Below are 26,947 nucleotides of genomic sequence, written 5' to 3'. Positions count from 1 at the left end.
ACCGAAACTCATCCATTTCATTCATTTGAAACAACTGCAACTTGGTTGCTTCTTCCTAATCCATGTTTAATTTTTTTAATGCCTACAAAGCTTTGTGTTCAAGTTCAACCGGTAGATGACAAGCTTTCAAGATTTCCATGGCCTTGGATTCGGCCATACATCGCCGAATGATTTTGTCACCACAAGTGCGGAATAAATAGGGCTCTTCCCAATAGTATTGACGACTATCTCTCAAAATTTCTTCTTTTGATAAGCTTTGATGTCGTCGGGGATAAGACCTGTCACCAAGAAGTTGGCGATATCCGCATACCAAAGAGCAACTTCACAAGACGCGGCCAAAAGTCTTTCATCAGGAAAAGCATCATTTAATTCAAGATCTCCACTCGGTCTCCCGGCTTCCTCAAGCCTAGATAGATGACCCGCAACTTGGTTTTCATAACCTTTTCGATCTTTGACTTCAAAGTCAAACTTTTGTAACAATAAAACCCAATGAGTCAACCGCGGCTTTGCATCTTTCTTTGTCATCAAATATCTCAATGTCGCGTGATCCGTGTGAACAACCACTTTGGATCCCAAAAGATAGGTCCGGAACTTCTCAAAAGCATATATAGTAGCTAAAAGTTCTTGCTCGATGACGGTATAATTCATTTGAGCACCATTGAGGGTTTTTCTAGCATAATAAATTGGGTGCATGATTTTGTTATGCCTTTGCCCAAGCACCGCACCAATAGCAAATCCGCTTGCGTCACACATGATCTCAAATGGAAATGACCAATCCGGAGAGACAATAATTGGAGTAGAAGTGAGCTTTTCCTTCAATTCATTAAATGCCTTAAGGCACTTTTCACCAAACACAAACTTAGCCTCCTTTTCAAGGAGCTTACACATAGGATTTGCAATTTTTGAAACATCCTTGATAAAACGCCAATAGAAGTTGGCATGTCCCAAGAAGCTACGAACTCCTTTGATAGAGATAGGTGGAGGAAGCTTGGAAATAACGTCAATCTTTGCTTGGTCTAACTCGATACCCTTCTCAGAAATCTTATGGCCAAGGACAATCCCTTCATTCACCATGAAATGACATTTCTCCCAATTAAGTACAAGGTTGGTTTCTTCACACCGCTTCAATACCTTACCAAGATTGGTAAGGCATTCATCAAAGGAGTTACCAATAACCGAAAAGTCATCCATAAAGACTTCCAAGCAATCTTCAACCACATCCAAGAAAATAGACATCATACACCGTTGGAATGTAGCTGGAGTATTGCATAAGCCAAAAGGCATTTGGCTAAAAGCAAAGGTGTCGTAAGGACAAGTGAAAGTGATTTTCTCTTGGTCCTGTAAGGCGATGTTATTTTGGTTGTACCCCGAATAGCCATCCAAAAAGCAATAATAAGATCTTCTGGCTAGCCGATCAAGCATTTGATCAATAAAAATCATAGGGAAGTGGTCTTTACAAGTTACGGTGTTGAGCTTTCGATAGTACATACACACTCTCCATCCGGTAACTGTCCTTGTAAAAATCAATTCATTCTTGGAATTAGGAACAACGGTGATGCCCCCCTTCTTTGGTGCACATTGCACCGGACTCACCCATGGGCTATTTGTAATTTGGTATACAACACCCCCATCTAACCATTTGATTATCTACTTCTTGACCACTTGTTGCATAGGTGGGTTTAGCCTTTTTTGATGCTCTACACTCGGTGAACTATCTTCCTCAAGCTCGATTCTATGTTCACAAATACCGGAGGAAATTCCCCTAATATCCACAATAGTCCACCCAATAGATCTTCGATAAGCCCAAAACACTTCAAGCACTTTTTGAGTTTGTTCCGCATTTAACAAAGATGATAGAATAACCGGTAGAGTATTATCTGGGCCAAGAAAAGCATATTTCAAATGAGAAGGAAGTAGCTTGAGCTCAAGTTTTGGTGGCTCAATAATCGAAGGCTTAGTCGGAAGAGTGGTTCTTTTTTCAAGATCAAGAGATAATTTCTTTGTCTCATAAGAATATGAACCCCGGCCAATAAGCGAATTCACCTTTTCAACATACCCCTCCAGTTCATCCGCCTCAAAATTCACCAAAATTGCCGAAAGTGCTTCGTCAAAGTGTTCTTCCTCTAATTTATGCTCCACCGCTTCGTCTACCACATCGAAAGAATCACTGACCGAAATGATCTCATAAGCACTTGGTAATTTTAACCCCTTACTAGCTTAGAAGGTTACCTCTTCATCATTTACCCGGAATTTTATTTCATTCTTTTCCGAGTCCATTAAAGCTCTCCCAGTGGCAAGAAATGGCCTTCCCAAGATAATTGGGATTTCTTTGTCGACCGCACAATCAAGGATGAAAAAATCCGCCAGTAATAACAATTCCCCTACTCTAACAAGGATATCATCAACAACCCCTATCGGTCTCTTAATGGTTCTATCGGCCATTTAGAGACGCATGCTTGTTGATCTAGGTGTTCCCAAACCGGATTGTTTATAGATGGTTAGTGGTATCAAATTAATTCTAGCCCCATTATCACACAAGGCACGAGCAAACTCGTGGTGCCCAATAGTGCAAGGAATAGTGAAAGCCCCGGGATCTCTCTTCTCTCAACCTTTGTGGATGAAATAATAGAGCTCACACGGTGGGTGACTCCCACTGTATCATGTTTGATTGGTCTTTTATTCGTCAACAATTCCTTCAAGTATTTAGCAAACCCCAACATTTCTTAGAATGGATCAAGAAATGGGATATTCATTGACAACCCTTTCAATTGGTAATAGAAGCGTTGGCACTTTGCATCCTCCCTTCTTTTTATCAAACTTTGTGGAAAACGGGGAGAAGATTGATAAGTTTGAGTCAAGGGTCTAATTGCCCTCGTGACCTTGTTCTTCTGAGTGCTACCCTTGGTAGCTTCTTCAACACTTGGCACCTCCTCACCCTCAACAACAATAGGGTGTGCCTCTTTTTCCTTATCAATAATAATAGGTACCTCAATTGGTGCCTCAAGTTCTTCTTCAATGTCTTCTTCAATAACCCCATCAACAACCGGCTCGACAATAATAGGTTCAACCACCCTCTTATCCACTGCATTAAGGATCTTCCCACTTCTAGTAGAAATAGCTTTGCATGAGGCAATGTGATCACCTCCACTACCCCTTGGGTTCAGAATTGTGTCAATAGAAAGACCTTCTCTTTGTGGAGGATGTTGGTCACGAGAAAGATCTCGCATTTGTGACTCAAGTTTTTTAATCGAAGCGGTGTGAGAGCCTACCACTTCGGTCAAATTTTCCATCTTCTTGTCACTCCTTTTTTGGTTGTCCAAGATCTTCTCAAGCATAGATTCCATTCGAGAGGTCCCTTGATCATTGGAAGGACCCTCTCGCTAATTTTGAGAGTTGGAAGAACGGCCTTTCGGTGGAACATAAGCATTATAATTCCGATTATCATAATTGTTGTTGTTGTAATCTCTTCTATCTGAACCACCATATTCATTTCGGCCATATTAATTGCTTTGTTGTTGGGGTCTCCATTGCTTTTGATAACCCCCTTGAGAGTTATCGATATAATTAGCATCCTCACGTTATTGTTGCCCCTCTAGATAAGTCTCCTCCGAGACTTGATACATTCGCGGAGCATGAAATGGAATTTCTTCAACAACATTCACACCCTTGGCTTCTTTCTCCGCAATCCTCTTTGATAGAAAATCCACGGTGGTTTGCAATTGAGCAAAAGCATGATCCCGCTCATAATTCTCTTTGGCCACCGCTGCAACAGAAGGACTACCATATGACAAATCTTCACTATCATTGGAGTGCCAAGCTTGATTGTGGGTAGTGAGCTTATCGAGCAATCGGGTGATGTTACAAATGACTTGTCCATGAAGCATCCACCAACGGCAGTATTGACAGCAATTTAGTTTATTGTATCTAACTCCTTGTAGAACTTCTCGGTGAGAATAGTATCCGAAAACGCGTGAGTTGAAGATTGAGCTAGATAGTATTTGAACCGCTCCCATGCCGAATATAATTGTTCCTCCGGGAGTTGTTTGAACTCAAAGATCTTATCTTGAAGTTTAGCCTTTTTGCTCGGTGGAAACCATTTCTTCAAAAATGTATTGGCTAGCTCGCTCCAAGTGTGAATAGAATTGCTGGGAAGCTTTTCATACCATTCCCTTGCTTGGCCAGCCAAGGAATATTTTAAGACCCGTAACCGAAGTGCCTCAGAAAAAACAACACCTTGGGATTGTTGAGCACACACGTGCAGGAAGTTCTTCAAATGTCGGAGTGGACAATCCTCGGAAGAATTTCGAAAATAACCTTCAAGTTTCAGCAGTTGATAAATAGAGCTATCGATTTTGAAAGTAGTATTTCCAGTCCTAGGAGGGACCATAGCAGAAGCATAATCAGCTTCATTAATGAATTCCGCAAATATATTCTCATCTTCCTCCTCTTCTGGTGCAACTGGTTTCACTTGGAGCCTACCTTGGTTTCCTTGATTTCAATTGTGTCTTCCTGCCATTTTCACCTGATTCACCAGAAACAGCAAACCCGGTGTGATGGAATAGAATTTTTTTTAAGAGAAGTACACAACAATCAGTAATTTCAAAACCGTATTCCTCGGCAACGGCGCCAAAATTTGATACGCTCAAATTACACCTAAATTATGGTGTAAGGCGGTCGGTGTCAAATATAGTAAACCAACTAGGTTGGGGTCGAATCCCACAGGGAATAAGGTGTGAAATAAGTACTAATTATATTCCGACAAGTGTAAAAAAAGGATTTTGGTTTGTATTCACTATTTTGAAGTATTTGGAAATTGTTTGAATTAAAAGAACCAAAGTTGTGTCCCGTTGTGATTAGATGTTATTCTACAGGTATCAATATGATATATTTCTAATGGGTGGTGGTTTTGTATGCCTTAATCTCTAATGCACTTCCTAATATTTTCCAATAGTTATAAAGTATTTCTTTTCGTGATTTTCCCAAATATAGAAAAGTTGCAAGTACAACCGATTAAATATGCCAAGTAGAACTCATCTTATCCCTAAGTGAGTTCATTAAACGAGGGTTAGCGCCCGAGTCCTTGTTATATTATTTCAACTCAAACCCTAGTTCATCTTTCCAAACAAAACTAGGGTTTGTGCATAAGTAAGTGTTTGCAACCACTAACTAACAATGAATATGAGAAATAATAAAACACATCACAACCCATTACATATATACAATGTTAGACACCCATTACATAACACCCATCATTTGGGTCGACAACTTTGAATAAAGAAACCACTCACACATGTTGGTCACAAAAGTAGTAAGCAATAACGGAGACATAAAGCTTACAAAGTGTAATAAAGATGGTGGGAATGAAATCATTTTGTCTTCACTAAGCTCCAAAAGTAGTATATTCAATGCTCATCCACCAATGGAAAAAGTGTTAAATGTTGGAGAAAAAGTTGATGTATACAAAAACCTAAAATGTTCTTTAAATAGGCTCCAAAACGCACATCAGCAATTGGCAAAACTGCCCCTGGTGGCAAAATCGACGGACCGTCGATCAATTCGACGGGCCGTTGATTACTTCGTCTTTTAGTTCTTCAGTTTGATGGTCCATTCGGCGGTGCCGTCGACCAGTTCGACGCTCCGTCGATTCTTCCTTCTTTCTCTCTTCTGGTGGACAAGTCTGTTTGACGAGACAAGTGATGAAATGTCGATCCAGTCGACACTTCATCGATGGCCCCGTCCTTTGTCCTCTTCAACTTAGGCCATCACTGGAAAATTTTCTTTTTTCTTTGTTTTTGCTTTTGGGCCATCGCCTTCCTAAAACACAACAACAACAACAACACATTAAAATGAACCAGAATTAATTGAGAATACCTAAAATCCATAGTAAAATGGCGTCGAATGTGTCACAAATCCGCGGCACATCAGACATATACAGAGGCATGACTTCTTCTTCTTTTGTTCATCACTAGAAGTGCCTGACACATCATCAGCTACCTGATGTTCAACTTCAAGTGGAGTAATAGAGGGACCTGGTTCCCATGTGCCTTCTAGAGATTCTACTGCATCTTCTTCATTGCTCTGCTTGACTTAATTCATTAATTTAGTCTTTTCATTTGAGATTTCAATGGCTTCATCAGAAGCCTTTAACAATTCCCCATCTACATCTCCATCATCGTGTGTCCCTTTGTCACCCAATTTATTTGATTCATCAAAGATCACATACACACTGAGTTCTTCTGTTGTAGACTTTGTATGCCTTGCTATGAGAAGATTAACCAAGAAATAATCCATCATCCCTCTTTGCATCAAATTTTCCTAAAGCTTCCTTACCATTGCTGAGAACAAAACATTTGCATCCAAATGCTCTTAGGTAAGTCAGCTTGGGCTTTCTCCTATTTAGCAATTCATAGGAGGTCTTCTCAAGTAAGGACCTGATCATTCACCTATTGATCACATGGAAAACAGTGTTAATAGCCTCCGCCCAAAAACTTTTGGACACACCATTTGCTATCAGCATTTTGCTTGCCATATCTTCAAGTGTCTTGTTTTTTCTCTCCACAACACCATTTTGATGAGGTGTTCTAGGAGCAGAAAAATTATGACTTATACCATTTTCAGAACAGAATTCTTCAAACTTGGCATTTTCAAACTCAATACCGTGATCAGATCTAATGCTCACCACTTGATTCCCCAACTTCACTTAAATCTATTTCACATAGTCCACAAACACAGGGAATGTTTCATCCTTGGTTCTTAGAAACGGAGTCCAATTGAACCTGGAATAGTCATCAACAATCACAAAGATATACTTCTTTTCTCCTCTGCTTTGAACCCTCATTGGTTCACAAAGATCCATGTGAAGAAGATCTAGTGGCCTTGAGGTGCTCACTTCCTTATTTGGTTTAAAGGAGGATCTCACCTGCTTTCCCTTTATGCACGTATCACACGCCTTGTGATCTTTGAATTTGACATTTGGTAGTCCACGGATCAGGTCCTTTGTAACAAGTTTGTTCAGCAAAGAGAAATTTTCATGTCCTAGTCGTCTGTGCCGCAACTCAGCATCATCATCTATAGCACCAAGGCATGTCAAATCTCCACCATTTAATGAATCAAAATCTGCAATATAGATGTTCTTGAATCTCTTTGCTATAACCATTACTTCACTAGTTTTGAGATTGGTGACTGTGTAAGAGCATGACAAGAACTTCACTTCATTTCCCTTATCACGGATTTGGGACACATTTAACAAATTTCCATTTACATAATAAACATTTTCAATCGCATGGGAAAGTGTCATGCCAATTTTGTCAATATGGTATCCTTTTTTGCCATTTCCAAAAGGCACACTCCCACCTTGGAAGGCCTTAAGTGAGAGGAAATAATCCATTCTTGCAGTCATATGCTTCGAGCAACCACTATCCATGTACCTTTTTTGACTGCCTCCTCTCACTTCAGCCTGCAAACAGAGTCACTTGTTAGATTTAGGAACCCAAACCAGCTTGGGTCCCTTGTACTGATAGAACAGGTGAATTAAGATTCTTTTTGCCCATACAGGCAGCACATTCTTCTTCTTTCGGGACCTGGTCCCTCAACCTTAGACTTCTTTTCAGCAAAATTTTTGTTTTCCTGAAAAGACTGAAATTTGCCTTTACATGTACCCTTGTTGTGGCCAGTTTGACCACAATGACTGCATTGCCAATCACAGTGATATACTTGCTTTGGGGATTGTAGAGGGATTTGGTCTTTTCAAAACCAGTGCCTTGCCTTCCACCATTACTCTTGTCCATAGCAGCAACCACATCAAAGGACCAGGTCCAATGAAGTGACTTGTCAAGATCAATTTTAACTCTTTTTAGATCCTCTTGAAGTTGCTTATTTTTCTCTAGCTCAGCAGTAAGACTTATTTTGGTTTTCTTAAGCTCATTTTCAAGCTCAAGGTAAGTCTCACTTGCCTCTTGTTTCCCTTTAGATAGAGTGTTCATCCATTTTTTCATTGGCTTTGTAACAAAGAATTTTCTCTAGTTACTTCCCCAACTTGCTCCATCATATCTACAACAATGACTACCAAATCATCCCTTACTTGTTCTAATTCATCAATTTCTTCACTTAGAGTACTATTCTCATTGATAAGGCTATGATAGGCATGAACCAACACATTTGCTAAAGATGTCAATTTTTTAGAGTAATTTTTCAGTTTTCTCTGTGCATAAAAAATATTTACCTCATAATTCATATTGTCATCATCTTCAGATTTGCCATGAGTGCAAAGATTAACTAATATCCTAAATGTTCACTATCAATAGCCCGCATGGAAGTATCGTTTGCATCATCTTCAGCTTCAGATTCACTGGAGGAATCTCCCTAGGCAGCCAGAGCATGTTTTACCATGTTATCAGTAGCATCCTTTCTGTTAAACTTCTTATCAGGGACGTGGTTCATCTTAGCCGACTTATCAGCATTTTTGTAATAACCCTGCTTGTGAAGAGCTTGTGAAGAGGACATTCTTTGATGAAGTGTCCAGGCCTCTCACATTTGTGACAACAATCACTTCCTCTGAAGTTCCTGCTATAGCTTCCTTTCTTTGGGATCCCACCATTTCTTCGAATCATCTTATGAATCCTTCGAGTGCGGTATGCTATCTCAAATTCATCCCTGCTTGAGTCACTTTTATCAGCTTTGAGAACCAGGTTTTTCTCCTTCCTTGGCTCTTTTCTTTCAAGATCCATGTTTCTCCTCATCTCATAAGTCTTAAGATTCCCAATAAGCTCGTCAATAGTTAGTGTCTGTAGGTCCTTTGCTTCAGTGATAGCGTTAACTTTGCTTTCCCAAGACCTGGCAGAACATAGAGTATTTTTTGGACTACTTTGTTAGTGGAAATAATTTCTCTAAGAGAATGAAGCTCATCGATTATGGAGGTGAAACGAGTGTGCATATCATGGATAGAATCATCTTCTTTCATTTTGAACAGCGCATATTCAGTGGCAAGCAATCTATTTTGGATTACTTTACCTGAGTGGTTCCTTCATGGGCTATTTGAAGAGCTTCCCATATTTCCCTAGCAGATCCACAAGATGAAACACGATTGTAATCATCTGGCCCAATGCCACAAATCAAAATCTTATTTGCCTTATAGTTCTTCTCAATGGCTTTTCTGTCAGTTTCAGAGTACTCTTTTCTAGTTTTTGGAACTGACTTTGAACTCTCCGTATCACTTTTCATGGGAACAAAAAGACCATCATAGATGATGTCCCAAAGCTCTGAGTCCTTAGCCATAATATAATCATGCATCCTTGTCTTCCGCCACCCATAATACTTTCTATTAAACAATGGGGGTCTTGTTTGAGATTGTCCTTCCTCGAGATTTAGTGGAGCAGCCATGAAGAAGATCCTTTCTAGGTGTGCCGTTTGAAAAAAATATGTTTTGATACCAATTGATAGAAACTAAAAGTCCACCAAACAGTATAGAGAACCAGGTTCTCTATCTGTTCCCTTGAGTACACAACAGAAAGTAAATGAGACAACATATTTACGTGGAAAACTCCTTGCCCAAGGGATGAAAAACACAACCCATCGGAGTAGAATTTCAGTTTCACTAAATGAGCAACTTTCATATTACAACCTTTGCTACCTAGGAATTAACATTATTAATCCCTCACACCTTACACTAACTCTATTGTAAGCTACAACCCTTGACTAACTCTAGCCAAGTAACTAACTACCCTTGACTAACTCTAGCCAATAAAACTACTGTCTTTGACTAACTCTAACCAAGACAACAAAATAACAAAGGTCGAGAAACTTCCTACAATGACACTTCTTGAAAGTAGTGTAGGATTACAAATGGAGAACGAAAAGACAAAAGACTTAACAAAACTAGGACTTAAGACATCTTCAGTTGTTGGGATCTGGTCCTTGAGTTTGATGAAGCTTTTGTTCTTGAAAGCACCTAGAGAGCAGTGGCAGCTACACTTGAGAGAAAATAATTTTCTTATTTGCAAGTGTTAGGTTAAACCTTGTAACTTGTTATATATATATACTGGGGAGCTTGTGAGAAGTAAGTGACCATGGATAGGGAGATTTCATCTTTTGATATTGGCCTTCAGCAAAACTGCAGTTGTGCTGCTGTGGTTCTGCCAGTTAAAACAGTAGCAGTACCGCAGCTTTACAGTTGTCGTGCGTTTACGGTACGACACTCAAGGGACCTGATTGAGAACCTGGTCCCTCAAGTGTTTGTCAAATCATCAAAACACAAATGGCATAACTTATATATATCAATATGGTTTTAACTTTTAACTCGCAAAACATTGGCATTGTCAAAGCCGAATATTTCATCTGCCTCTTGAAATTTTGAAGAAGGAAATTGCTAGTGGCATTGTCGACTACAATATTTGTAGAATCAACAGTATCCAAACAGATGCTCAGTTTTCCTCATGTTGTAATGCAATTGGTTTTGAGCCTTTTTGCACCCATCTAGTTAAGAAAAAATAAGAATTAATAGAAATTACATGTGAGCAAAAAGTAAAAGCATTGGCTAGAAACTTCATATTAGGACACGCAATTTCTCTGAAACTGAATGGTCTGCGGTCTTCAGGATACTCTGTTGACCAAGGATCTATAGTTCTGGTCCTAATATCACCAATTAGAATCTAATGCATTTAATAAAAATACAGTTGATTATCCTTTACCATCTTTTATACCATAAGTCGTTTGGTTCGTGAGATAAGGAGATATATCCCAAGATTATGTCCTGATATAAATTTAGTCCCAAACTTAATCTTGGATATCCATCTTATCCCACGAAACTAGTTATTATTTTATCCAAACTTAATCTTATATATCCATCTTATCCCATCAAACTAAATATTTTATTCCAGGTGGGATAAAATAGTCCAAAAATTATAATCTCGGAATAACTTAATCTGCAAACCAAACGACCCCCAAGTATATTACTAGTACAGTTCTTTTATACTATGTTTTACTGTTGAGGGTAACCCCAAATAGTTTGTTGGTGAATATACTACAAATTACAATAAATTACAGTTAAAAAATAAAATGAAAAAACAAAGAACAAAGCAAACAAATGTTCTTCAGGCTGAGGCGCGGATATATCTCTCTCATTAAGGAGATTGAAGCCCACTTCAGTATAATATGCACCGGTCCAGCAGTAATACTCTGACTTGTCCCCTCCAAGATACAACAGTCCGTCAACATCGGGTGACTCAAACAACTCCGGACTAGTTGAAGAGTCCAAAGCTCCACCAAAAGAACACCTTCCTTCAACATAAAAAAATTAATCTCTTTTGTAGTGAATTAGTTGGAAACTTACTCTTAACTCTCTCTTTCACTACACTAACCTCACTTTAAAACATGTTCTCACACAACCACACAATATTTCTTTCATCTTTTTTTTTTCCACACCAAAAGCTAAGGATGATTTCTATTTATAGGTGAGAAATTCATCCTTGAAGTGAATAGGATGAGTAGTGGGATAATAATGTGAGTGAATAGTGGAAAAATTATAATTTGGAGATTACATGAGTTACAAGAAGAAAGTGGATGAATAATGAGTTAATGGATAAAGAGTTACATAGAACTTATGACCACATTCTTCCACTTGAATGACCACTAACGTGAATGTTGATAAATTTGGCACTTTAATATAATATGTTTAATATTAAACTGCTAATAACCAAACAATCCCCCACTCATTTTAATATTAAAATAAGAGAACTATCACCAACTTAGTTGAAGGGATACTACTATGCATAATGAAGGTGTGCTTAACATTAAACCTCGACTTAGTAAAATAGTAATTCCTACTCCAGAGTCAGTAGTGTGCGGAATACTAGGCATAATGAAGGTGTGCTCTGCATTAAACCTCCACTTAGTAAAATAGTAATTCCTACTCCAGAGTCAGTAGTGTGCTCCGCATTGAACTATGACTGCTTAAAGCATCACTGCTTACACATAATAATCAAGGTGTTGACATAAGCTTTAATAGCTAGCACATTACAGCCCGTGCTATCCCGATTTTCGTGAGTGCTTTTGAAAATGAACCCAATTCTCATAAGAAGCGGCCTACCTCCACACTCACATAGGAGAAATTCTGTCAAGGATGCTCCTATAACTTTGACACCCCACTCATACGAGCTACAGATTTTCGTTAAGAGTTCATAGACTCAACCTCCACAAATCATTACAGGAAAATACACTCACACCTTAGGGAGGAAATAATAATAATAATAATAATAATAATAATAATAATAATAATAATAATAATAATAATAATAATAATAACAAAAATATTAGTGCATTTCTCCACAAGTCATCATATGATTTGTTTTTCCCATTGAACTTGGTTATAGGACTTCTAGTCTCCAGGTTGAGTTTCCTCATATGCGACTCGTGAATTTATAGGCTTTAATCCCGTCCCCCTCGATGTGATCCAGACCATTTTTCTTTCTAAGGTCTTAGTTCGCGCATCTGCAAGATTATCACAAGATTTGACATTATCAACGTTAATGGTACCACTTGTCAAATATGATCTCGCAATATATTATTTTCTCCTCATAAGTCTGGATTTACAGTCGTAATAACAGTTTTGAACTCTACCAAAAATATTGGTGCTATTACAATTAATATAATTAAAATAGAAGGAACTGGTTTTAGAAATAAGATATTTGAAATAAAATAAATTCTCAACAAATTCTCTTCTTCACTAGCTGAAGTTGAAACGATAAATTCAGCCTCCATGGTAGAGTTAGCCATTGTAATTTTTTTTAATCTCCAACAAACATAGCACCAAGTTTTCTTATTTGCACCAAAAAAAAAAAACCTTTGAGTACAGCTGAAATTTAAGCAATAAATTCAGCCTCCATGATAGAGTCAGCAATTGAAAATATACTCGGTATGCTTGTACCTGCTAAGTACTTTTACTGCATAAACAATAGCAAGCCAAGTACAATCAGTCACATATCTCATATTTAGACTAGTATACTCCTTTTAGATTTATCGCAATTTCTCACTTTAAAATGGAAATAAATTAACACTTAATCAAAAGGAATTGCAACACATGTACAATCCCCAAAATTGTACTTCACAATTTTCTCAACATAATGTGACTGGTTAAGAAAAATTTTATCACATGTTTTTTTTATACATTTTTCATTTCATGAATGAATTTGCCTCACTCAAATTTCTCACATCAAAATGACTGCTACACATATTTTTAGTTTAACTTAACAACACTAATCTTAGAGCCAAAGATCGACAAGTGATCAACCATTGATGCAAAAATAACATGTGAATTTTTCATGATTAATACATGCATTTGACACATTTTTTAAAGCATTCTCAGAGGTGCAGAAATCACTTTTCATAATAACTATTTTCTCACTTCTTTACCCCCCACTATTTTGAGCATTTGAATAACAATTTATACTCTTAAAAAGTAATATCACTTTATTCATAAATATACAAGGTAAAAGTTTTTTTACCTTTCCTCCGCTTGAGTTGAGCAAGTAGAAAAAAAAATACTTTACCCTTCTATCTCTTAAAGAGATCTAGCGATGTCGAAACGGAATGATGTTGAACTCTCCTATCTTGATATCTGCGATTTTTCAAACTGTAACAAAGTGAATCTTCTTAAAATTGTTGGTGAATATACTACAAATTACAATAATTTACAATTAAAAAATAAAATGAAAAATGAAGAACAAAGCAAATAAATATTCTTCAGGCTGAGGTGCGGATATCTCGCTCTCTTTAAACAGATTCACCGGTCCAGCAGCAATACTCTGACTTGTCCCCTCCAGGATACAATAGTCCGTCAACATCATGTGACTCAAACAATTCTGGACCAGTTGAAGAGGCCAACGCTCCACCAAAATAACACCTTCCTTCAACATAAAAAATCGCTCTCTTTTGTAGTGAATTAGTTGGAGACTTACTCTCAACTCTCTCTCACTACACAATGACACAATATTTGTTTCATCTTCTTTTTTTTCTTTACACCAAAAGCTAAGGATGATTTCTATTTATAGGTGAGAAATTCATCCTTGGAATGAATAGGATGAGTCGTGGGATAATAATGTGAGTAAATAGTAGGAAAATTATGATTTGAAGGTTACATGAGCTACAAGAAGAAAGTGAATGAATAATGAGCTAATGGAGAAAGAGTTACAAAGAACTTATGACTACATTCCTCCTCTTAAATACCACTAACGCGAATGTTGATAAATTTGACGCTTTAATATAATATGTTTAATATTAAAATGCTAACAACCCAACATAGTCAAATACAAAATAATCTCCTAATTAGGAGGAGCAGAAATGTTACATCTCGTGCTTTCATGTGTCGGAAAGCTCGCAAGTTAAATGGCGTTAGTAACGGAAAATGAGGTTATCCCCCAAGATTATAGGTGGTTAGAGTGATGGTACAGAGGTATCATAAGGATTAGAAGTTAAATAAATCAAAGAAAATAAGTTTCGTCAAGGTTTGAAATTTATTTGAATGAAATACGGTCCAAGCTAAAAGATCTCATACTTTTGGACTAGGAAATTGAAACGTCCAACATGAGAAAATTTACCCGAGTCGGAGGATTTTATCATATATAAACATGCAAATCAAGAGCTCGGTGTATAAAGGACGAAGTCCTGAAATTATTTAAGACTCGAAAGTGGAATGACAGTGATTGGAAATGATATTTTTTGTGTACCAAAAGGGGTATGGACTAGTGCTATGTCACATGAACATGACAATGAGTATATGAAGTGTGTTAAAAGTGATCAATATTTAAGTGAATTGAGATTAAGAAATTAATTAGGATTGTCGGATAATTATTATGTGAGCACGTGGCACTAAATGCATTTATACAAATCTACAAATAAGTGTTGAAATGTGATGAGTAGTTAAGGGGAGGTGGCATAGGAGTGACATGTGTAAAGAGGAGGGACATGCATTTAATTCACCTCTTATCATGTTGGGATGAAATAATATTTTTATATACATACCATATCATTTTTAGAATTGAATTTTTGGGGATATTTACACCATTATACATATGAAGAAACTTTTTCATCGTTGCTGAAGGTATTCAACACATTTCAGCCAATTTTCATTTCTTATTTTTGTTTTTCAATTCAACAAAGCAATAGCAAACATATCTTGCCCCTCTTTCGACTCAATAAAGTACCAGCAACCTTTTCTTGCTTCTTTAGATTTCACGAACTGAATTTAGCAACGTTTTGTCTTTTCTTGTGTTTCAACGGAATGCAACAAATATTTAACAAAATCTGGTTCAAAGAGTATTAAAGAAAATCCTAGCTTTTTAAAAAAAAAAAGTGAAGTGAGGTGGAAGAAGAATATTTCTTGGCACATAAGGTAAGAATTCTCCTCTGCTAGATATATTTAAATTCATCCATGTCATAGTTAAATTGTGAGATGCGAACTACGAAATTAATTGCGGGAAATCGGATAAGTTATTGTTGTTGTTGCGTGGGATGATTTGAGGTATATTTTTGGGTTGTGTTGTGGCTACAAATTGTTGGAATAACTTAAGAATATTGTTGTTGCCATTGATAAGTATTTTGAAGGAAAGAAAAAATGGAGAAATGTATTTGATAATCGTATCCGGGCTTGTCGCTCGTCGTGAAATGTTTGTGACTTGTTGTTGCTACATGGTACCTTGTTATTGATGTATATACTTGCTGGATTGTTCTGGTTGTTTTTGTTAATATTGTTGAGAAATTTCGGAATGAAGATGGGGTTTAAAACTATTTTTTAATCGGAAAAGGCTCAAATATGTCATCGAACTATCAGAAATGGCTCATTTATGCCACTCGTTGAAAGTTTGGCTCAAATATGCCACTGCCGTTACCTTTTTGGCTCATCCATGCCATTATTCACTAACGGTGGTTTTAAAATACCAGATATGCCACGTGGCAAAAATTTATTGGTCCACGTCACTTAAATGAAAACCAGCCAAAATAAATCCTAACTATACAACGAGTGGCATATTTGAGCCAAACTTTCAACGAGTGGCATAAATGAGCCATTTCTGATAGTTCGATGGCATATTTGAGCCTTTTATGCTCCAAAGCTGAAGTTAATTATCCAGAATCCAGATTACTCACTATTAAGCTTGGATATACTTATCCGGAGACGTTAAGTATTTGAAATTATTCAACAAGCACATTTCTAATCAAGGAATAAACTTTTGATTTGCAAAGACAAGTATATAGAGGAAAAAGTGTCCTATTTGACTTTCAACCCCTCAACTTTGCTTTAAAAATCAAAATCCCCCCTCAATTATGAATAATAGACGTTCTCCCCCTTTATCCTAAACAATGTCTATTTTACCCTTGGTATTTTAAATCCTCCATCTATGTAATACCTTTTTATATTATAGAAAATTTATTTTTTAACCTATTTATACATTTTTATCTAAATTCATACTTTAAGTAGAATAATCCATTTATGAATTTATCACAAAATCAAATATTACTTTTATGATTGATATTTTAATACTAGATGCATTAAGTATATGTATACACATGCGCCCACACACACATACAAATACATATTACTGTTTATTTTTACATATATTTGTATGTGTGTGTGCGCGTGGGCGTCTTTCTCTCTCTCTCTCTCTCTCTCTCTCTCTCTCTCTCTCTCTCTCTATATATATATATATATATATATATATATATATATATATATATATATATAATATAAATAGCTAATTTTTTAGGAATTTGTTATAGAATATACCCCTATTTTTATTAATTATTAATTATTTTATATTTTATATTACCTTCATTGAAATATATTTACGGAAAAGGCTCAAATATGCCATCGAACTATCAGAAATGGCTCATTTATGTCACTCGTTGAAAGTTTGGCTCAAATATGCCACTCGTTGTATAGTTAGGATTTATTTTGGCTGGTTTTCATTTAAGTGACGTGGACCAATAAATTTTTGCCACGTGGCATATCTGGTATTTTAAAACCACCGTTAGTGAATAATGGCATGGATGAGCCAAAAAGGTAACGGTAGTGGCATATTTGAGCCAAACTTTCAACGAGTGGCATAAATGAGCCATTTCTGATAGTTCGATGGCATATTTGAGCCTTTTCCATTTTTTAATTGACAAGCCGAGTTTGCCGCTCGTCGCATTATTGTTTGAATTATTGAAACTATTTTTATATTGTTGAGGGGCTGGATCGGTGGGATTAATTGTTGATGTTGTTAATATGGTTGTTGGTATTGTTTTTGATGATTTGGCCGAGTTGAATTCTCGGGGTTTGTTGAATTTATAAAGGAAATGTTGTCCGAATTTCTAAAAATGACGTGCTAGCTTAGGGTTGGATTCCTAAGTACCTATAACTAATGTTTGGTATCTACTGACGTTGTTGTAGATCTTGGGAAGCCCGAGACTTAAGTTTGAATTAGCTTAAGAAGCATACAAGGTATGTTAAGGTTATCCCTTTCTTTCATTTTGGCATGAACGAACACAGTGAGCAAGCGAGTTCCAAAGACTCTATTCTTAGATAGTGTAGAGATATTTGTATCCTTGGCCTCCTATGTTTTATGTCCATGACTCCCAGAGACTTATCATACTAGCTTCTTATGTCACCGGAGGAGTTCAGAGTATCATTTTCCGAGTCTTACATGCATTTATATATATTATATTATATATGGATCGGGCCGTACGTTTCTCGGCACTATTATATTATATATGGATCGGGTCGTACGTTCCTCGGTACCATTATATATATGGATCGAGCCGTACGTTCCTCGGCATAATTATATTATATATGGATCGGGTCGTACGTTCCTCGGTACTATTATATTATATATGGATCGGACTGTACATTCCACAGAACTATCAGTTATATTATAAGTTATGCCTATCATATGCCACAGAGTCAGTTTCAGTCATATAGAGTTACGCAGATATTCTCAGTTGTTAGCAACAGATGCATTCAAATATTGAGACTAGTTTTCATGATTCATCTGTACTTGATGTTCTTATGCCTTACATACTCGGCCCCAGATTGTTTTGCAGGAAAGATTATACAGGAGACTGACTGTAGGGTATTCCCAGGCTATCAGATGGATTGGTAAACTCCATTTCATTCGGAGTATGGCCGAGTCAGAGTATTTCTTTATGATTTGAGTCAGATGCATTATGGATATGTTGGGGCCCTGTCCCAAATTATGTTTTGATATCATGTTCTACATTAGAGACTTTTGCAGATAGAGTCATGTATACAGTATGTCATTCTTGTAAGCGGCTATGTAAGCTGACATATCATTTTGCATTACTTTGCGGATTCATATTATTACATATTTTACTTGATTTAAGAAAGACGAACGGAATGTTTTGAAAAGCTTTCATTATGCATATCATTTCATAATTAAGAGTTCAGTAAGATTATGAGTATAACGAGAACCAGCGGGTTCGCTCGGCTCTAAGTAAGGGTCGGGTGCCCATCATGCCCTATCGGAATTGGGGTGTGACAAAGTGGTATCAGAGCAGTTCATCCTAAGGGTTGTCTACAAAGTTGTGTCTAGTAGAGTCTTGTTTATGGTGTGTTGCGCGCCACATTTATAAACAGGAGGCTACGGGGCATTTAGGATGGTTATTTTTCTTTCATATCTAAGATCGTGCGATATAGCCAAGCTATAGGAAATGAGATTCCTTATACTAACCCTTGATTTCAGCAGAAGAACGGTATCGACAGAAGAAAGTGATTGATGATATTGAAAGTTACAGAGGTAAGTCACTTCGTTGAGGCTACGTTATCAGAATATGTATTTATTGGATAATGGATTGGTTGTCATAGAGGTAAGTCAGTGTTCGTACAACAGAGGAATTTATTAAATGTATCTCTTGATGATAAGTTCAGTTATAAGTTTGTGAACTAAACAAATTGAATGAATCAGTACAAAGGTAAGCAACGACACGAAAGATGTATGTCGGGTAAGGTAAGAATATTGAGGTATGATTGAAATGTAAAGCTGAAGAATGAAACGGAAAGTAAATAGGAAGTTATAACACGGCAGATCGCTGCAGGATCAGGTACATCTCGAGGTGGGATATATGAGGTAAGTTTCGACATCTATATATATATATATATATATATATATATATATATATATATATATATTAACCCTATGAGGCATTGTTGGTATTTGCTGCGTGCAGGTTTTGGATAGTAAGAAATATAGAAGAAACTCCGCCGAAATTTTCCTAGAATTTAAAGGATATAAGATATAAGCTTGTAATATGTCCTAATGGGAAAAGATGTTGTGAAAAAAAGTAATGGCAGGATGGGATTAAGTTAGGAGTATCGTTACAAGAGATGAGTTAAATGTTGTTGAATTGATAGTAATGGTAACTATAAGATCGACATTGATATGGTAAAGAGAAAAGCTAGAGTAAATTAGAGAGACGGATAGTACTAAAGCATGACATAGAAGAGAAAGGGTAACTCCAATAAAGTGTGATATTGAAGTATTGATTGGATGGATAAGCACAAGTAAAATACGACAAGTCTATTAGCAAAATAAAGTAACAGCATGACAGGGGTACTGTCACCCCCCGAACCTGGGCCTGGACGTAACACGGCACTCGGTACCTGACTGCATGTGACCGAGCGAACCAACTGGCTAGCTGAATCAACATGTGATACCAAAACATAACTAATTTCTAAAATAAAACTAACACATGCTGATTAACTAAAGGTCTGACTGAAATATCATAATGCGGAAATACTTAGACAATCTGAACATATCTGAAAGTAGACAACATGGCTAAACCAAAACAGCTGAACGACTGAGTATAACTGTCTACAAGGCTAACATAACAAATATCTGACTGTCTGGACTATGTCTATGAAGCCTCTAATGAATACAAAAAGGTAACTGTCTAGAAAGCTGCAAGAACTGCATGACCGATATCGCCCTGAAGGAAACTAGGGCTCACCACAGTAGCTGATACGAACACTCCTAAGTAGCTGGATCGTCAATCTGCATGTCGTTACCTGCATCGGGGGTTGCAGGCCCCCAAGCAATAAAAAGGGACATCAGTACATTTGAATTGTACTGGTATGTAAAGCAACTGAAGCAATAAAATACTGGAACTGAAACTGAAACTGAACTAAACAAGAAAGCAAGAAGCTGAAGTACTCCCTGTTCTGGATGAACAATCACCTGTAAAAATATAAATATAACTGTGGCCTAGGGCCCAAATAATGTGCACAAAAAATGTGGCCTCGGGCCCAAGCAATACGTATGCATAAACTGTGGCCTAGGGCCCAAAAATACAGATACAGGTGTTCAACATTAACAATTTACAAGACTGAGACTGGCTATAGCTGATAGCATGATAATTGTTTCTGATTATGGGACTCATGCAAATAACTGGTTATACACTGACTGAGACTCATGTGATAACAATGCATAAGTCTATAAAGATTACGTGTTGAGTTCATGATGTTCAAAGTGACAACTATGAACGAATTCTGTAGTTGCAACCCTAGAAGATAACAGTTCTATATCATATCATGAAACTAGGGCTAAACTATATTCTGAGTCAAATTATTGACAAGTATGAAGAATGCGGCGTAGGGAGAATCATGAATATTCCCTAACGTAGATAGTTACCCTCACATACCTTAATTTCAGCCTTTGAGCGTAATACAATGTTCGTCAACCCTTTCAACTTTGATCTATATCAATACAAGTCAAAGGGATTCTATATTAGCAATAATATCCATGCTTTTGGTCATCTAAGCATTTTATCAAACACTTAGTGGGCATAAAGCTCCACCATCTCCATTAATGGTGTTTCTTCACCCAATTCTCATTCTATTACTTATAGGTGATTCTACAATCTCAATTAGGTGTAATTAACATCATTCTCCATCTCCCATATGATTATAACAATCTCAAGTCAACAATCCAAAACCCTACTAAAGTTCGTGTAATTCTCTTTACTAAACCCATTTACTATTCTCCCAAGAACTCATCAATTCACTATTATGAATGATTAGAGTGTAGAAGCATTACCTTTTTGATGTTCAATCCTCTTGAATTCTAGTTCTAGGGTTTCCACGCCCAACAATAATGTTCCACTCACAACTCTATCGATTAGAAGGGTTTACTCAAGTTAGAAAGAGATTAGGGACTTGAATTCAACCTATAATCATGATAAAACTTACCTTGGAGGGTTCTTGAGGCTTGAAACTTGTTCCCGCTGACGTTAGGGTGATTTTTCGTGACTAGGGCTGTTAGGGAAATAAACCCTAAGCTTAAATATAACTTAACACGCGAAATCCCGACTTTTGACCCGAAACCCGACCTGTTATGCGATGGGCCCGCGATGCACATGCAGCGCACGACCCCCTGCAGGTCAATATTCAGAGAGGGTGTTTTTGTGCGATCGGCCCACCACGCGGGGCCATTGTATGCACCCTCACGCGCCCCGAAAAGCGACATGTGTTGGTTCTATACAGTGTTCGGTAAAATGGACATAACTTCTAGTACAGAGCTCTGTTTGGACTCCACAATATACCGTTGGAAAGCTATTTCAAAGGGATACAACTTTCATGTTTTAAGTGTCCTCAAATTCGCAACGGATTTTCACGAAATTTGACTGGAAGGCAGACGTATCGAAAACTTAGCCGATTCTATAGAATTTAAGCGCCTTACTATTAGACATATTGAGATGGTCATATGTCCTTGCTACAATCTCTAATTGTCCTGGTACTTATATCGTTAGAAAGGTATTTCTACGTACTACAACTTTCATTGAGGGTAATTTCCCAAATTCCCAACTAATCAAGGAGTTCTGGCTGCCTGAAATAGGCCTATCAACCATTTTCGCAAAACATTCAAACCTTCAGTTTTCCCACTAAAACTCTAATGATACGAGTCTAACCTTAGTTCTAAGATACGGGGTGTAACATTATCTCCCTCTTGGGATCATTCGTCCTCGAATGATGGTCTTGGTTAAAAGGGATTGATGAGACATGTGCACACTAACTGACATGAGCACATGAAAACTGAAATTAAAAGGGTCTGAACCGAATTATCTGTTGGACTGAGTAACTATTAACTGACTGTCTAACAGGCTGAATACTGACAATGTAGAAATTATAGAAGGAATGATCTGAGAGGAGAAGTACAATACCTTTACCGTTTCTTGCTGATTCTTCGAAAAGATAGGGATATATGGACTTCATGTCTTCTTTGGCTTCCCATGTGGCCTTTTCAAATTTCTGACTTCTCCCTAAAACCTTTACTGAGGCTACCTTCTTAGTTCTCAACTTTTGAACCTCGAGATTAAGGATTTTCACTGGCACTTCTTCATAAGTCAAACTATCATTGACTGCTATGCTATCAGTCGGGACAACCAATGACGGGTCTCTCACACACTTCCTCAACATGGGCACATAAAACACTAGAGGCACAGTAATCAAGTCTTGTGGAAACTTAAGCTCATAAGCCAATTGACCAACCTTTCGCTGGATTCTGTATGGTCTAATATAGCGGGACTATGCTTCCCCTTCTTACCAAACCCCATAGCTCCCTTCATAGGCAAAACTTTAAGAAACACCCAATTATCAACTTGAAACTATAAGTCCCTCCGCCTCACATCTGTGTAAGACTTCTGGCGACTCTGAGCCACTCTCAAACGCTTTTGAATTAACTTGACTTTCTCTTCTTCATATCCTGATAGACCAAGTTTGGTCCTAACAACTCTGCTTTACCAACTTCGAACTAACTAATCGGTGATCTACATCTGTGCCCATACAAAGATTCGTACAGTGCCATCCCAATTCTAGCATGGTAATTATTTTTGTAAGTAGACTCAATAAGAGGCAGGTGGTCATCCCAATTACCATTGAAATCAAGGACACATGCTTACTGAACTGAATGAATACATGATTACTGAATTGTTGAGATACTGAACTGAATGTCTACTGAACTAACTGAATACTAAGCTGACTGAATACAGGATTAACTGAATACTAGACTGGCTTGAATATTATAACATGAGATCTGAATAGCGTATTTGTCTGATCATCAAGTTGCGGATGAAAAGTTGGGCTAAGGTTAACCCTGGTACCCAATCCTTTCTGAAATGATCTCCAGAATTTTGCTGTGAACTGGGCACCATAATCTGAAATGATGGACGATGGGTCCCATGAAGTCGAACGATTTCTCGAATAACAACTTGGCATAGTCTGGTGCTGAATCTATCGTCTTAACAGGCAAGAAGTGTGCCGACTTCGTAAGTCTGTCCATAATCACCCAAATCTGGTCGTGCCTCCTAACTGAATGAGGTAGACCTGTAAAGTCCATATTTATCATCTCCCATTTCCAAATAGGTATATCTATATTCTGAGCCAAGCCGCTAAGCCTCTAGTGTTTGGCTTTCACTTGGAAACAATTTGAGGCACTTAGCCACAAACCCTGCCACATTCTTTTCCATATCGTTCCACCAATAAATCTCCTTAGGATCATGATACATCTTCGTGGGATCTGGGTGAATGAAATACCTGAAATTGTGAGCTTCTGACATAATCCGCTCTCTAAGCCCATCTACATCTGGAACGCATAATCTGCCTCGGTATCTCATGGTACCGCCATCTCCCCCTTGTTCAAAAGCTGAGGCTTTATGTTTGTGAATCCCTTCTTTCCTCTGCAACAAGTAGGAATCACCAAATTGCTTCTCTTTAACTTCGATGACTAAGGAGGAATAAGCCATGTTCTGGGCAACAACTCCACCCACTTCGGAGTCCGAAAGTTGAATTCCTAGCTTGGATAAGCGGTGAAATTCTTTCACTATAGTTCTCTTGTCTGCTTAAATTATGAGTTGTACTTCCCATACTTGATTTTTTTTTTTTTGAGATACTTCCAAAAATACTCATAGTACTGTTGTGCGCTAAGTCTTTGACCAGCACCCTAAAGATTAGAGTCTCGTGCAATGGAACTGCCCTTGTGACACATAACTGGGCATGATCTTATAGCTTTTCTATGATCGCATAATTGATAATAATTGAACTTGACATAATTCGATCGACGATCATTCCACTCACTTCGGGTTTCTTCTAAATTGAGGCATATTCCTTATAGAGACTATCTCATTATGCCAACTTAACTGAACTGAGGTTCTTCATATATCATGCTAACCTTTCGGGTCTTCAATTATCTCACTGGACTTATTGGCTATTTATGCATCTCCCCCTTAGACCAAGGCTAACGTCTTATACTTACAAATTCCTCTGTTTCGTTGGGATCCGATTAACTTTCCTTATCTTCTGTAATTCCTTTGCACTCTACAACACTAACAACTTTTTTTTTACTCACTCCTAAGCAATTTCTTACTGGGAAAAGCTAAATTACTTACATGAACGGGTTGCTACTGTATTCATAACCGACATACTCTATCTTAACGACTTAACTCTGCTCACACTATAAATCTTAGGGAAACCCCTTTTTGACAACTCTTAAAGGCTATTCTTCTGTAGTTTGCTCTCTTACAGCCTAGCTGATTTCTTCTTCCATTGATCACTCTACTCCGAATTTAATTTAAGCCCTTGGTTTCTAACACACATTTGGATGTATCCGAACTGTCACCCACTTAAGGTGTTCATCTGACTAAGGAAATCAAATCATACTTCTACTAGTTCTGCTGAAATTGCTAATGCATTGTATCTACTCAAAACTTACTTACTATTTTTCTGTTAATCACCCGCTAGCTTCACATTTTCTTATTCTGCTCTGAATAACCTAAGTTATTTCTAACTCTCCCTCATCATCTGACGCTATTCTATGGTCGTATACTATCTTTCCTAAACTATGGATCACACTTAAGAAACTTTCATCAATCTTATATGAAAGATTAGAACAACTAAACCTAAACTTTCTAGACACTTCAAAATCATATTAGACTATACACATTTGGGATAAACACTTACTCACATAGCTTAAGAGAGAACTGTCACATCTCCTTATCTCATAATAATAATAATAATAACTTCTTATGGAAACTTACAACCATCGTACTCTCTAACTCTGATCTGACTAAACTTAACAAACTAAAACCATACCCGAAAATTTAATATTGTCTGCTCATGGTTCTTATTTCATACACATCTCTTTTATTAACAGGCATAGTTCGTACGAAAATTTCATCTGTGGTGATAACTGGGGATGCCTCTTTGTCCTGACGACCTGCTGAAGCATCCAAGCAGTCTTCACTGAGAACTGAAATACCAGGCTTAGCTGTATTACAACCTGACTGGGCTTGAGAATTAAGAGGAGCCACCGAAACACATATCAAGGCCCAAATGATACACCCCTTGGTGTCTCCTATAACACTTGTTGCACATAAGATTCTGAAAACTTTTGTGGCTCACACTGGTATGTCATTGAGGCGTGCTCTTAAACTTTATTTCTAGTTGAACTGACCCTTTTGATCATATCTAGACCTCGAGACTAGTGCAGTAGCTGCAGATGGAGTGGGTCCTGATGAGCAACTGTAGAATACTGTCTGCCTCCACCTTCCTGAGATCCTCCAGGATTTACGTTTCCTGCAGACTTAGATCCTTTTCTAATTTCTCTGTTATCCTCTTCCTGTTGTCTCTCATTATCCTTTCTCAAGAACATCATTATCATTCCAACTTACCATTCATTCTACTACACCCCTTCTCGGGCAACTTACATTGTATTCCACTTTTTCAATAGCACTTGAAGTCTCATTCCTTACCAGTAATTACTACACAATTGTACCCCATATAGGTAAACATCCTTACTTGGACCTTGAATTATATGTTCGTCGCCTGCGCATTCGCAATGTACGTAATTTGATTGGAAGAGAAGGTTACTTATTACTCTAAGACATGGCACAATCTAGAGTAGAAAGAAATAAGACAATCCTGAATGTCTTGGTGGTCAACTGTTTATATGTGTGGGGCCCTCACACATATAAAAGTACCCCACTGGACACGGCTTCATAGACTCCCTAAGACACTTGAACCTAGGGCTCTGATACCAAGCTTTATCACGCCCCGAACCTGGGCCTGGACATAACACGGCACCCGGTGCCTAAGTGCATGTGACCGAGCGACCAACTGGCTGGCTGAATCAACATGTGATGCCAAAACATAACTAATTTCTAAAATAAAACTAACACATGCTGGTTAACTAAAGGTCTGACTGAAATATCATAATGCGGAAATACTTAGACAATCTAAATATATCTGAAAGTAGCCAACACGGCTAAACCAAAACAACTGAACGACTAAGTATAACTGTCTACAAGGCTAACATAACAAATATCTGACTGTCTGGACTGTGTCTATGAAGCCTTTAATGAATACAAAAAGGTAACTGTCTAGAAATTTGTAAGAACTGCATGACTGATATCGCCCCGAAGGAAACTGGGGCTCACCACAGTAGCTGATACGAACACTCCTAAGTAGTTGGATCGTCAATCTGTATGTCGTTACCTGCATCGCGAGATGCAGGCCCCCAAGCAATAAAAAGAGACATCAGCACATTTGAATTGTACTGGTATGTAAAGCAACTGAAGCAATAAAATAGTGTAAGGCTTGCCTTAGGCGAATCCCACATTAGTTTAGGCGAATCCCACATCGGTTGGGGAGGAGAATGAAGAGTGCATTATAAGTGCTTGGATACCTCTCCTTTGTAGACACGTTTTAAAACCGTGAGGGGAGAAGGCCCCAAAGCGGACAATTTCTACAAGTGGTGGCCTGGGCTGTTACAGTTAGTATCAGAGCCGGTGCCGGGCCGGTGGTAGGGCAAACCCAGTGGTGGGGCAAACCTCAGCGAGGATGCTGAGTCCCAATGGGAGGTGAGTGTAAGGCTTTCCTTAGGCGAATCCCACATTGGTTTAGGCGAATCCCACA

General features: G+C 37.8%; 1 long non-coding RNA gene across 1 annotated transcript; it reads left to right on the top strand.

Moving 5' to 3' along the window:
* The first annotated feature begins 15,037 nt into the window (after window positions 1-15,037).
* Window positions 15,038-18,319, top strand: LOC132602190 (uncharacterized). Its single transcript, XR_009567646.1, has 3 exons — window positions 15,038-15,382; window positions 17,420-17,470; window positions 18,058-18,319. It is a non-coding gene; the product is annotated as an uncharacterized LOC132602190 (long non-coding RNA).
* The last annotated feature ends 8,628 nt before the right edge of the window (window positions 18,320-26,947 follow it).

The sequence above is a fragment of the Lycium barbarum genome, chromosome 7 (assembly GCF_019175385.1).
Source record: "Lycium barbarum isolate Lr01 chromosome 7, ASM1917538v2, whole genome shotgun sequence".
Lineage (NCBI taxonomy): Eukaryota > Viridiplantae > Streptophyta > Magnoliopsida > Solanales > Solanaceae > Lycium > Lycium barbarum.
This window is presented reverse-complemented; position numbering and strand designations above follow the sequence as displayed.